This window comes from Diadema setosum, chromosome 10 (genome assembly GCF_964275005.1).
Source record: "Diadema setosum chromosome 10, eeDiaSeto1, whole genome shotgun sequence".
Taxonomy (NCBI): domain Eukaryota; kingdom Metazoa; phylum Echinodermata; class Echinoidea; order Diadematoida; family Diadematidae; genus Diadema; species Diadema setosum.
In genome coordinates this window covers 2,793,018-2,806,770 of record NC_092694.1, presented here as the reverse complement: position 1 = coordinate 2,806,770, position 13,753 = coordinate 2,793,018, and the positions used below count along the sequence as shown (strand labels likewise).

General features: G+C 37.5%; 2 pseudogenes; one reads left to right on the top strand and one right to left on the bottom strand.

Moving 5' to 3' along the window:
- Positions 1 to 2,324: 2,324 nt before the first annotated feature.
- LOC140234405 (uncharacterized) lies at positions 2,325 to 4,175 on the bottom strand (annotated as a pseudogene).
- Positions 4,176 to 4,648: 473 nt separating this feature from the next.
- On the top strand, positions 4,649 to 5,665 carry LOC140234006 (integrase/recombinase xerD homolog; annotated as a pseudogene).
- The last annotated feature ends 8,088 nt before the right edge of the window (positions 5,666 to 13,753 follow it).

Sequence of the window (13,753 nt, the reverse complement as noted above, 5' to 3'; positions counted from 1 at the left end):
GGATCACTCCAATATCTTCGAGTGATCCCTGAGGTCACTCCAAAATGAGTGAAAATGAACATTTTCACTCGAAATTCAATCCAATTTCAATCTAAATTCACTCTATTTTGTATTTACTCCTTCAAGAGTGAATATTTTCACTCGATTTTTTTTTTTTTAGAGAGATGGCTCAAATATACATGCATTAAACGGTGCTGTTGCGCTCGACAAGACATTGATCTTATAATAGTCTTAGCCTACATGTACTGCACCTCCTATATCATTTCGACGAAGTGATCATATCATAGATTTCAACACATCAAAAACATATATAATATAACATTATGTCCTATGTGATTGGGCTAGGACATCAAGCCGGTTATATAAGAATGGTCTAAATCTAAAACAACCTTAACAACCTTATGATCGAGTTAGATTTACCCAATATAACAAACCTCACTGTTCGCCAAACTGCTCTGCACAATATGACTGTTTGATATAGCCTCCAGCTGACGGTTGTAAATCGCTTCAACCATGGAGTTAGACTGGATATTTCTATCTCCCTGGACCATCCGATTTTAGACAAACATTTACCACAGGGTTTGAATTTCCTTGTTGACTCTATTCTCCTAAAGCATTACAGAGGGGACACAAATGAGAGAGTTCTAGCAAGACTTCCGTTGATGCTTGAAAATCATAATATTCGGGCGTAAAAATCAGCATCATTCATATTTTTTGTTATTGTTTGCATGTCAAATAGCACAAGAGATTGAAATAACGATAATAATAACAATAATAATGATAATAATAATAATAATAATAATAATAATAACAATAATAATAATAATAATAATAATAATAATAATAATAATAATAATAATAATAATAATAAGTTCTTAGAACGCATAATACCATAAGATGCGTTTACAAAATTAATGAAAACAAAATCTATCACATATTTTCTCTCGTAGGAAACAGAAAACAGCCAGCACATTACAAAACGTTACATTATACACTATATTCCAATGAATTTCTTTAAAAAAATATTGTTGACCTCACCGGCCATCTACCGCCAACACTACTAATTTCACTTATGAGTAATGCACAAAGAAGTATACAGTGACATCATTGATAAGTAGCAAACAAATATTATACATCATACGCTGCCATCATTATCATGACATCTAATATCGATATTCGTAATTGATCACATGAGCGTAAAAGGAGACTTGACAGAATTAATACATGTACTATATTTTTGCTGACACTAGAGCATTACTTCAGTTATAAAGAATGTTTTTTATTTTGTTTTTAATCTTAAACATCCTTAATGCAACCTAATGATCGAGTTGCAGTTAGATAACAAACCTTCCAGTTCACTAAACTAACAAGCTCCTGTGAGCTCAGCGTTATGTGACTGTTTGATATAGCCTCCAGTTGGAAGGTGCTAAATTGGTGCAACCAGGAGTTACCATGGTTACACTGGAGATTTCTGTCTCCCTCATCCACTGACCAAGGCAACGAGTTATCACAGAGTTTGATTTTACTGTCGACTATTACTCAGCAGTAGGGAAATATTATCGATGAAGACAATTCAAGTAACCATGAAAATATGCATAAAAAACCCTACTTTAAACGAGACACTAACAACTATTGTTAATGCATCGAGACAAAAATGTAAACATACAAAGTAATATGGAAGAAAAATTGATGTGAACGTGGTTCGTCATTGCGATTCAAATTCATTGAGTTAGCGTTAGGGTAGTGCAGTAGTTGTTAATAATTTATACTAAAAAGGCGTGAGGTAATCAGCAAAGTGTTTAGGGTTTTTTTCTCGAAGTGGATCAAGAGTTAAAGTATGGTGAACGAGACATTAAAATCAAGAAAGTCATATGAAAGAAGATGTCAAAGCAGAATGAAATGTCTCCTAAGGCAGATTTTTAATGTGACTTGTTAAAAGATGTTCGCGCCACTGAGAAATCGCGAGTTAAAACTGACTAATATACTTCACCGATTTTCGCTCCGGAATAGCGGCCGTCTTTTTCGAGCCCTAAAATATGACGTCTTATAGGCCTCCCTCTATAGCCTGCATCTCTACATTTTTTAATCGTATTTTGCATCCTCTGATTGTTGAAGCATCTTCTTTCATGGGAATGCTCTTTTTCAAGTACATCATTACTTCACCATCCCATACCACTACACCCAGTCATAATAGCATAGGATTTTGTGTGTGGTTGTTTGTGTGTGTGTGTGTGTGTGTGTGTGTCTGTGTGCGTGTGTGTGTGTGTGTGTGTGTGTGTGTGTGTTATTGAAAATCATATTCATCGTGAAAAATGTATTGTATCTCACACTTCCATTATTGATTTCTGAAAGATGTAAAGTTTGTCGGGCGTGCAGAAAGCAATGTCCCCTGTAGTTTTGAATTGCTGAAGGCAGAACCATTTTCGCTCAGGGATGTCAATACGCTGACCGTCAACGAGTGTTTCCTTGTGCTTCAGGTCACTAGTGTAATGATCGATGCTAAGGAGATTTTCTTTGTGATTAACCCAGGCTATCAAAATGGAACCATCGCTACAAACTGCTGGATGGGCATATTAGGTGTTAACATCCTCCCTGACAGTGCTCTTCACTGCCCCGGTCTGATCGATTACTGTCACGGAGTTTGTATGGGTTTTCATGACAAGCTGCTTGTTTGATTTCAATGGGAAGTGATGTTGAGGTTTGTAGTCTTTGCAGGGTATCTCACGTACTGCCTTCCCACCTGACTTCGTGAAAACTTTGATCAGCTTAGCTTTCCTGTAGCTCACATAAATGCGATTTTCACCGTCTACCGAAACATCGCAATGTCCACCTTCACTGTCTGTCAAAGTGTTAAATTGTACGTCATACTTTTTACCGTTTTCAGCAAAAAGTGATATCTGGTTTGAATTGTCAACAATGATGCAGCGACCATCTGAGAGATACCCCATGGTTCGAATGTCAATGTCCTCATGATCACTTGTAGGTGATAACTCGCCGTTACGAGTGTAATAATAAACCCCACCTAATTGAGATCCTACGGCGATCTGACCTGTAGGTGTTTCAACCATTTTGTTCATACAATCCTTCTTATAAAGCTCTTTCTCCACGACCTTTTTCCACTTTACTGGCTGAATTTCGCCAAGATTTAGCTCATTGTTTGTTGTATTTGACTGAAATCGAATACATTTTACACGTGCTTCGAGAGAACTGGCGTCAGTTAAATCTGGTTTATCTTTTCCAATCGCATACTTCATTTCGTCAAAAAGTGACTGGTGCATAGCAATTGTGCCGCCCTCTAGCGGCGCCTTTAAACTCTTGTTTGCCAATTCAGAGGAACCTTTGATTCTTGCAATCTGCGTCTTTGTATCATCCAATATATCCTTGAATTTTTGTTCTGCCTGCGTCTTCTGTTCCTCAAGTTGTCGAATCAGTTTCTCCTTCCTCATCGTCAGTTTCCTCACATATTCGTCGTAAGTCTTATTGATTTCTCTCTTTTTCTCTTCGATATGTGCGATGGCGTTTGCTTTTCTCTCATTTACATTCTTTATGAAAGTTTCTAAATCATCTTTACAAACTTTACCTTGTTCATTCAGTCCACTCATTTCTTGTAATCTTTTTTCGTTGTACTCGGTGTTGCTCAAGACTTTGTGTTCATTTGGCTGTTGATAACATATTCGACATCTCATACACATGATCTTCAGGCAATCAAGGCAGACATCAGAACAGTAATGCTCTTCTCCGTTCTGGTTATGACTAGGACATAAAACCTTCTTCTTGATGTGCGCCCTCCCCTGTTTGATGTCTTCAACGGTGACGACCTGGTGACCAGGTTCATTGGGTTCCCAGAGAGGAGAACCGTTGTGCAGATGCACTTAGTCGGATTATTGATTTCGATGACTGGGGAGTTTCTGTTGAATTCTTTAAATTTTTGGATGAGTTGTGGGGGCCCCATACTGTTGACAGGTTCGCAGATGATTTTAATTTCAAATTACCAAAGTTTAATTCTAAATATTGGTGTCCTAATACGGATGCAGTAGACGCGTTTTCGTGCGATTGGGCAGGCGAGAATAATTGGCTGGTGCCCCCTATCGATACTATTGGGCAAGTTTTGAATCACGTTAGAGTGTGTTCTGCTATGGGAACTCTAGTTGTGCCATATTGGCCCTCTGCCCCATTTTGGCCCCTTTTGTTTTCGGAGAATAGAGAATCTCGTTTATTAATATCACGTGTAGTAAAGATTGATAATCCTGAAGGAGTTTTCGTTCAAGGCAGAAACAGGAATTCTATATTTGGGACAAAGAAATTCCAAAGTCCAGTGTTATGTGTACGATTGAATGGGGTGGCGAGCGGCAAATAAAAATTCTGCATAATTTCATAACATATCAGTCGTAGGACTATTATTATGGTATCAGCCGCCTGGCTATGGAATCAGCCGCATGGCTATGGAATCAGCCGCATGGCTATGGAATCAGTCGCATGGCTATGGAATCTGCCGCATGGCTGAATGAAAGCTATGTAGCTTTCTTTCCGCGGTTTGATGAATATTTATGCTGAGCTTGGCAGTGGCGAATGAAATTCATCAAATATTTAAGTCTTTGGGGTCTATGCACCATGTTGTTTTGGTGTCGAATGTATAGCATGTCTTGTAATGACCACACAGGATAGGTATAAGTTGTGCTATTTCTCTTTTTATATTCCCCCAGATTTTCGCCACAGGACGAATATGGTAAAACATTGACGAAGATTTTGGCAGCTTCAAGAGCTGATAACACGGTTTATAAATACAAGAGAGCTTGGTTAGCCTGGGAAGAATGGTGTACGCAATTTTAGGTAAATTCAGCTCAGGCTGAACCACAAGACATTAGTCGATACCTCATTCATTTATATCAAAGTGGTGCTCCTTACCCCAGGATGGAGTCGGCCTTTTACGCTATAAAATGGCATTATGACTGTAATCCCAAGGTACACATTAACCCGTGTGATCGGAAGTTTCTACACATTGTACTTCAAGGATTGAAGAAGCTGCTGTATAAACCAATTGTAAAAAAGGAACCTATTACACCAGAAATTTTGAAGGCAGTTGTAGAGAAATATAGTTCTTCCACTAGTATAGTGAATATTCGTTTATGTGCCATGATATTGATTGCATATGCTGGATTTCTACGATATGACGAACTGATAAATATTCGAAGGTGCGATCTTGATATGTATGTTTCCCATGTGAACATTTTCATTATGAAAAGTAAAACTGATATTTATAGACAAGGAGCATGGGTCCTCATAGGTGCTACTAATACATCAACCTGTCCAATTTCGGCTTTGCGGAAGTATTTGTTGGCTGCGGAGTTAGATGATCCAGCTGATGAGAAATTTCTTTTCAGACCCGTCAATTATTGTAAGTCCAAAGAATCATACAAATCAAGGGATGGACAATTGTCATACACTAGGTGTTTGGATCTGTTGCGGGATGCCCTGTCAGCAGTGGGTTTAGAACCGAAAAAGTTCGGCATGCACAGCCTTCGAAGCGGCGGTGCCACAGCGGCCGCAAAATTTGGAGTCCCAGATAGACTGTTTAAGAAGCATGGTAGATGGCGTTCAGAAAGATGGATACATTAAAGATAGTATGAATGATCGTCTCTCGGTATCTTTGAATTTGGGCCTCTAAAACATTACGTATGGATATATCGTTGATTGTATATGATAACGTTAGTAAGCAAATAAACTGCCTTGTTTATTCTGCATTATATGAAGCATGTAAGATATTACTGACACATTGTTTATGGAATGAAACTTGGATTAAAATCTCCTAAATGAAATTGTATGCGTTTTGTTTCCTTGTTACCCGTTCTTTAATTGACTGAGAGGGGAGGGCATAGGAATAGCCCTGTCTTGCCGTCGAAGCTTGGTGCTCCCCTAGGATTCAGGTATTATGTATATATTATGTTCTACTGCAGGTTATGCGTTAGGGAAGGGAGGCGGGATTGAAAATAATTTATTCACGTTTGAGTAGCGAATTAGGGAATAACTAAACTTCTCAAACTTAGAGTTCGCCCTTCTGTGATTCCATGGATCGCTGATTTTTTGTCCTCGCGTCAACAATGTGTACGTTATAAAAGCACACTCTCCGACTGGTAAAGTATACACGCAGGTGTCCCCCAAGGTACTCGATTAGGTCCTATTATCTTCCTCGCAATGATCAATGATTACCAACCACCTCCCGGTATTCAAGCGTATAAGTACGTTGATGATGTGTCCCTCGTTGAATGCCGCTCCCAAAATCAACTATCCAACATGCAACTAGCGGTTACTCGGTTCTCTGAATGGTCTCAAATGAATGGAATGAAACTCAACCCTGTTAAATGTACCAGAATGGAAATCTTTTTCAGGCGTGACCCCCCGACAATTGTCCCTATTCGAGTTGAAAACTGTGTCCTTGACTGTGTAGACACAATTAAGCTTCTCGGCATCATCATACAAAAAGATCTTAAGTGGGGCTCTCACATTGCAGACTGTGTGAAACGTGCCAACAAAAAGCTTTACATGCTACGTCTATTGAAGCGACATCATCTTCCAATACTGACATGATCGCAATATTCCACGGTTACATTAGGCCTATATTAGAATATGGAGTTCCCGTATGGAGTGGTGCCATTAACAAAGAGCAAATCGCGACACTGGAGCGAATCCAGAAACGCGCCCTTCGTATTATCTTTGGCAGTGATTACACAACCTACGATCAAATACTGCTCGAGCATGATTTTCAATACTTGGAAGAAAGGAGAAAGCTGCTTTGTTTGTCCTTTTTCAAAAAGTCTATGAGAAACGTTCAGCAATTCAGAGACCTTATCCCACCAACCCGTCAAACTGTACGTCATTTACGACACACTCGTAGTTTTCAAGAGATAAGATGCAAAACCAACAGAATGAAGCAAAGTCCTATTCCATACCTGGTTCTGCTATACAACTCTCAGTAAAGCTTCATATTAATTGTTTGGTCTTAATGCTAAGACCTTGCTTATGTTAATCTATTCCAGGAAGTAGATGTGCAATATTTTTTTTTTTTGGACTTCAATCATTCGCTTCTTTGTGTGTTGCCAATTGACCGTCTTGTTTGTTTCTCTCTTCCTTTTCCCTCTCCTTCTCCTTCTCCCCTCCTCACATGGTCCGATTACACAATTCACAGTAAAGCCTTAGCATATCAATCCCAATGGTTTATTGGTCACACTCTGCTTATGTTATTTTTTTCTATAGATGTAAATGTGCAATATTAATTTCTTAAGTGTTGCATTGTGTTGTATTGAGCTGTATTGCAATGCATTCACATTGCGCTTCCAACATGGAATCGTCTATGATTAAGCTGTTATTTTTTCTTCACTCTCTCTCTCTCCTTCTTGTCTTCGTGACAAATACTTGTACTTATTGTACATTGTACTTAACCTGCAACATTTTTGCATTTTTTTCTCATTTGAGGTTTATCAATGTCTTTTGAGCAATACGTCCGTTTGAATATGTAATGTATATGTATGTATACGTGGAGTTTTTTTTTTTCTTTCCATATATGCACGGTCCGTTGTTGTTGTTCTTTTTTCCCTATGTCAATACTGATGTTTGAAACTCATGTTGGTATTATCTGATGGTTACAAGGCAGACTGCTATGTTTCTGTTTTCGGGGTATTTTTGTAAGTCTCTCATATCTTCCCTCACATCCGCTATAGTTTTTTGTTACATGAATTCCTCTTACTCTTCACTAGACTGTAACACTCCTCTTCTTCTCACCTTCTTTCTCCCTTGCATAGTTATCCCTCCGTTCTTTTGCGCTCTCTCTCTCTCTCTCTCGCTCTCTCTCTCTCTTTCTCTCTCTCTCTCTCTTCTTACTAAATACCCTTACGGTTGTATCGTTTGTTTCCAAGATGGTACGGTTACCGTTTCCAATCCGGCTTATGCATGGATTCCAATGTGTGGGTGTGTGGTTTGTTTGTTTGTTTGTTTTTTTTTTTACGATGATTTCGAGATAATGCGAAGTATTTTACTAGGTGTTTCAAAAAACATTTCCCACTTTTGATTCTTAATAATTCATAAACTATGTATCAGATAACACTGTCATTGGTATGAGTAATTGCTGAATAGTGTACAATTTGGTTGGAGGTGGTTTGAATATGAAAACACAAATCAGTTTCATGAAATCCATGATTAATTTCACAGTTAGGTTCCAGATTTTGCTCTATTTTCAACCCTCTGTACAAAATTTCACTTTGCACAGGGGTCAAAAGGTGTGTATGGGAGTGTGTGGTTAACAACCTGACAATGGTCCTAAACAATGGTTAGGGTTTGAATGCTTCATTATTTATTCATGAGAAATTCCACTATCACAACTAGTCTTTATTCAGCCTCTGGCAGTATCTGTGTAAAGTCAAACGCCTGCCGATACTGTCGTTGGATCTCGACAGTGCTCTCCCTACTTCTGAAAAACGAAATTACAATGAATACCTTCTGTTCTATCGAAAACATGGTGACAGGAAGCAAAGAAAATCAATTAGAGTATACACTTGTGTAAATGGAGCCTTAAATAAATCTACTGTGAAACATATCGCCCCAATGATAAATGGTGCTGAACTCTTAACCAAAAATGATTTCTTTTTATCAAAAAGCGAAAAATTGTCAGACTATCTAATTAGTAGACAGTTGTACTAAAATGAGGAACTTTAGATCATTTATGCTTATTTACATCCCAAATTTAGTGATATGTGAAGCAAAAATTGAAAATGATTGCCAACTGGAATGGAATGTGGTGTTTGCGAGCACATGGAAACGTGCGCTTCCTTTTTCCATGTGCATGCAGTTTAGCCTTTACCGTGCATGAATCCAGACTGTGCCCAGGGCAATCCACATAAATTATTGATTAAGCATTCATGTGCCAGGGAGCGCGAGACTGACCCCTAGTCAACAGGTGGTTCAGGCATGTCCATTGTTCAGGGCCATTGTTAGCACACACTCACATACACATCATTGGTTCCTGTGCAAGGTTCAATTTTTGTACAGAGGGTTAAAAATTGACCAAAATCTGAAACCTTACTTCAAAATCAATCTTAGATTTAATGAAACTGATTTATGCTTTCACATTCAAAGACGCCAAGCGAGTCAGAATCTCATCTGCACTGGACATCGAAAATATGTGAGACTGATCGTTAGTATTTTTTGTGTATCAAATGTATAGTAATATATATAATATGCCTTATAATGTCAAATACCCATGTATAAGTTGCCGCAGAGATGTGAAATGGGATCAAAACGCTATTTTATGTGTATCATGTGATAAATGGAGTCACTTAAAATGTTCGAGAGCATCTCGAGATATATTTAATTCCGAGGTAGATTGGGTTTGCGACAAGTGTATTTTTCAAGAACTTCCTCGATTTATTCCATCAACAGAAGTTGAAGATAACTCAGATGGTGTATCATTACACAGTAAAATATGATTATGGTAATGCCAAGAATATATTTGATAAAATTCGCTCATTACCTGGATTTAATATTGCTCATCTTAATATTTGTTCTTTAACAAAGAATATTGACGAGATTCGTCACATTGTAAGCAATGAGAAAATTCACGTAATGTCATTATGCGAAACCAGACTGGACGACACGATCTCTGATATTGAATTAGATATTCCAGGCTATCAATGTATAAGGTTAGACAGAAATCGAAGTGGTGGTGGCATTGTGACCTACATCAACGAAAATGTTGAATTCAGTGTCAGAAAAGATTTATTCATTGGCGGTCTAGAGCTTATGTGTATTGAAATTTTTTTGCCAAAGCAAAAACCTATTATTATAGTATATTGGTACCGTCCTCCAAACTCCCACGATGCGATTTTTGATCAGTTTGAAACTTTACTACAGTCGTTAGAATTTTCCTCAAAAGATGTTATAATTTACGGAGATTTGAACTGTGATTTAATGAAGAAACCTTGGTCATGTCAATCGAGACGGCTTCAACTTTTAGCTGAAGATTTCGATCTGAAGCAATATGTCGACAAGCCGACAAGAATCACACCGTCGACAGCTACACTGATAGACGTGCTGTTTTCATCTTGTAAGGATAAAGTGAAATTCTGTGATGTACTGCCGTTATCAATTAGTGATCATTATATGATCGTTTGCTCTTTAGGTAAAGCCAAGGCTGGGAAAGGTTACCATAAGTTTACATATTGCCGAAATATGAAAATGCTTAATCTGGAGGACTTTAAGGCTGATTTAGAAAAGATTAGCTGGGATGATGTACTGGGTGAGTCAGATCCGAACAGTGCGTATGACAAATTTTTTCATAAGTTTATTCCTCTATTGGATAAACATGCCCCCTTCGAAAGAAAAGAATACGGCATCGAGAGTCACCGTGGATGCATATTGATATATTACGTAAGATGCGTGAAAGAGATCACATGAAACAACAAGCCCTTCGCTCTAAAATCGACGAGGATTGGAAATTATATAAGAGATTTAGAAACTCTGTAACTGATATGATACGGCGAGCAAAACGAGCTTATGTGTCTGAAAGCATTGTAAGGAATAATGGTGATACAAATGCAATGTGGAAATCAATACGACGTATAATGCCAAAGAAAAACAGTGATACTCCCATTCAAAAGTTGATCATTGCGGGAAATGAAGTTAAAGGTTCAAAAGAAATAGCGGCCTCTTTGAATGATCATTTTGTAAGCTTGGCTGCTAGAAGAAAACAGGAGTCTAATACGAAATTTGGTAAAAATATGCAACAATATTTATCTAGGATTAGATCTCAGTTCACTTTTACTCAAATTTCTCCGAATGATGTAATGAATGTTACAAAAATATTTCAAGGAACAAAGCTACTGGTTTGGATCAAATTCCTGCCTGTATCATAAAAGATACTATTGATTTTATTGTCGAACCTTTGACCCACATTCTAAATCTGTCATTGAAAACTGGTAAAATTCCAAGTATATGGAAAAGGGCACGTGTAACACCTATCCACAAAGGTGGTGATAAAGACAACCCATCAAATTATAGACCGATATCAATTTTACCAAAATATTAGAGAAAATTATATTTGATCAAATATATTGTTACCTGTGTCAAAATGACATACTCAGCTCGCATCAACATGGTTTCCGCCCTGGTCATTCCACTTTAACCGCATTGTGGTATTTAACAGATGAAATGTGTAAACAAATTGATAATGGAAATGTAATTGGTGTCGTTACTCTGGATTTAGAAAAGGCGTTCGATTTGATTTCCTTTGATGTTGTCATTGAGAAATTAAGATATCTTGGATTCGACTCACAAGCATTGCATTGGTTCAGTGATTATTTCAATAACAGAGAGCAGTCAACCTTGGTAAACGGAAACTTGTCAGCAAGTAGGACGGTTACAAGCGGAGTGCCACAGGGAAGCATTCTTGGGTCCCTTTTGTTTATCTTAGCTTTAAACGATCTGCATAAATCTGTAAAGAAGTGTGCGCTTTCCCTATATGCAGATGACACTTGTTTATATTTTCCTTCAAAGGATGCGTCTTGTTTACAGAAAACAATCAATGATGACCTAGTGTCACTTCTTGAATGGTTTAAAAGTAACGAATTATTGTTAAATGTAAACAAATGTCAGTTTATGTTGATTGGATCTAAACGGAATTTGCGAAATTTTCAGAATGTTCATCTTAACATTCAAAATACACCTCTGCAAAGAGTTTCAGAATGCAGATATCTCGGGGTCATTCTCGATGAAAACCTAACATGGACCCCACAAATTGAAAACGTTAGAAGCAAAACGCTTAAAGTCTTTCATGCAGTCAAGCGTATAAGAAAGTACATTGATAAGGATACCTCCCTGTTGTTATACAAAACTCTAATCCAACCCCATTTGGACTACTGTAGTGTAATCTGGAGGACTGGTCACTCGGGTCAACTACATCGATTGCAAGTTATTCAGAACAGATGCCTAAGAATGGTGCAAGGTGTTGGCACCCGTTACAATAGGGAAACTCTTTATTCTTCTCTTCAGGTCGACCGACTCAAAGAAAGAAGAGGAAAGCAAGCCTTAATCTTTATATTCAAACTGTTGTATAACCTTGCTCCAACAACTTTGTCTTCTAGTGTTCAACTCAGATCATTTGAAAATTACACTCTACGAAACTCAAATACTCAAATTGTGATGCCAAAACCTCGATCTAATTTTGTCCGAAATAGCCCATTATATGTTGCATGTAAAGCTTTCAATAACCTTCCTGTTCATTTAAGAAGAATTAGTGACATCAAAAGTTTCTCGAGAGAGATCATGAAGTTAGCGGAAATCCCTTAATGTGTCCATAGAAGTATATCGATTTTCTCTTTTGTTTTTAATATCTGAATTTTTTCTTCTTTTTTTTTTCTCATTGATCTTCTTTGTAACTTGTTCAGTGTTTGTTATTTATTGTATATCATTGCATATGTTTGCATTATCGCCGTGTGTATGTATACTTTGTTATTCGATGTGAAACACGGCCTTGCTGAAAAACAGCTGTCCAGCTGAAAGCAGGCTTTCATTTCCGTGTATAAATAGAATAAACTCAACTCAACTCAACTCATTCAAATTACCTCCAACCGAATTGTACACTATTCAGCTATTATTTATATCAATGACAGTTTTATCGGATGAGCAGTTTTTGAGCTATTAATGATCAAAAGTGGGAAATGTTTTTTGAAACACCTAGTATTTAATATGAAAGAGTGTAAAATTTTATAGAGGAATTTGATTTATTTTATGAAAATATGTATATTGGTAATTCTGTTTATTGTTCTATGTATCTTAATTGATGACGTATATGTTCTTTTTTTTTTCTTACGCGAACTCCCTCTTTCCCTTTCTCTCCCACCCTCATTTATGCCTCTATAATCCCTATCAGTACCACTGTCTTTCTTCCCTTCCTCACTTCCTCTCGAGTCCATATCCTGGCTAAATATGATGTGTTCATAATGGATTTTTTTTTTGTAATTTTGTAATCATTTTATCTATATTGCGTATGTGTTATACTTTTTGTAACATCGTGCAATTCGGTCTCTGACTGCAATTCGATTGTAATAAAACCATTATTGAATTGAATTGAATTGTTTATAAAGAACTTGCATTTTTTTTTTAGTCCACACGTAGGATAGCCTTCGGCATTTGATAAGGCAATGTAAAGATTAAAAAAAAAAAAAAAAAACGAAAAATTACAGTCCCTGCTGGAAAAGCACAGTGTCCCATTGTAAAGTGGTGGAGTAATATGCCCACTTTACTGTAGAGATAGTACTGGCAGAAAGCTGGAAAATATTAGTTTTCATGCCAAGACATGTAATATAAGTGATGGAGCAACTTGCCCATTTTACTTGTTTGTAGAACCAGAAAGCTGAAATCTATTCATTACCAAGATACAATAGGTGCTTGGTACGCAGTGTATTACAGAATGCCACCATGCAACCTGGAGGGTGAATGAGTTTATGAAACAAAAGAGGTACTGCCACCCTACTTGAATAGTGGATTTAGTTGCAATGACTGGACAGTGGCAATGACTGGACTGTGACTTAGAGATGGAAAACCACATTAAAGTGGCTGGTATTGTTCTATGTTACTTTGAAGTTTGCCACCCTGTGATGCCGTACAAAGAACCAGAGTACAGCATACATGTAGAATGCTTTGTATTAAGTCTCTTTCTCAATCTCCCCCTCTCTCCCCCTATTTCTCTCTCTGCCTCTTTGTCTCT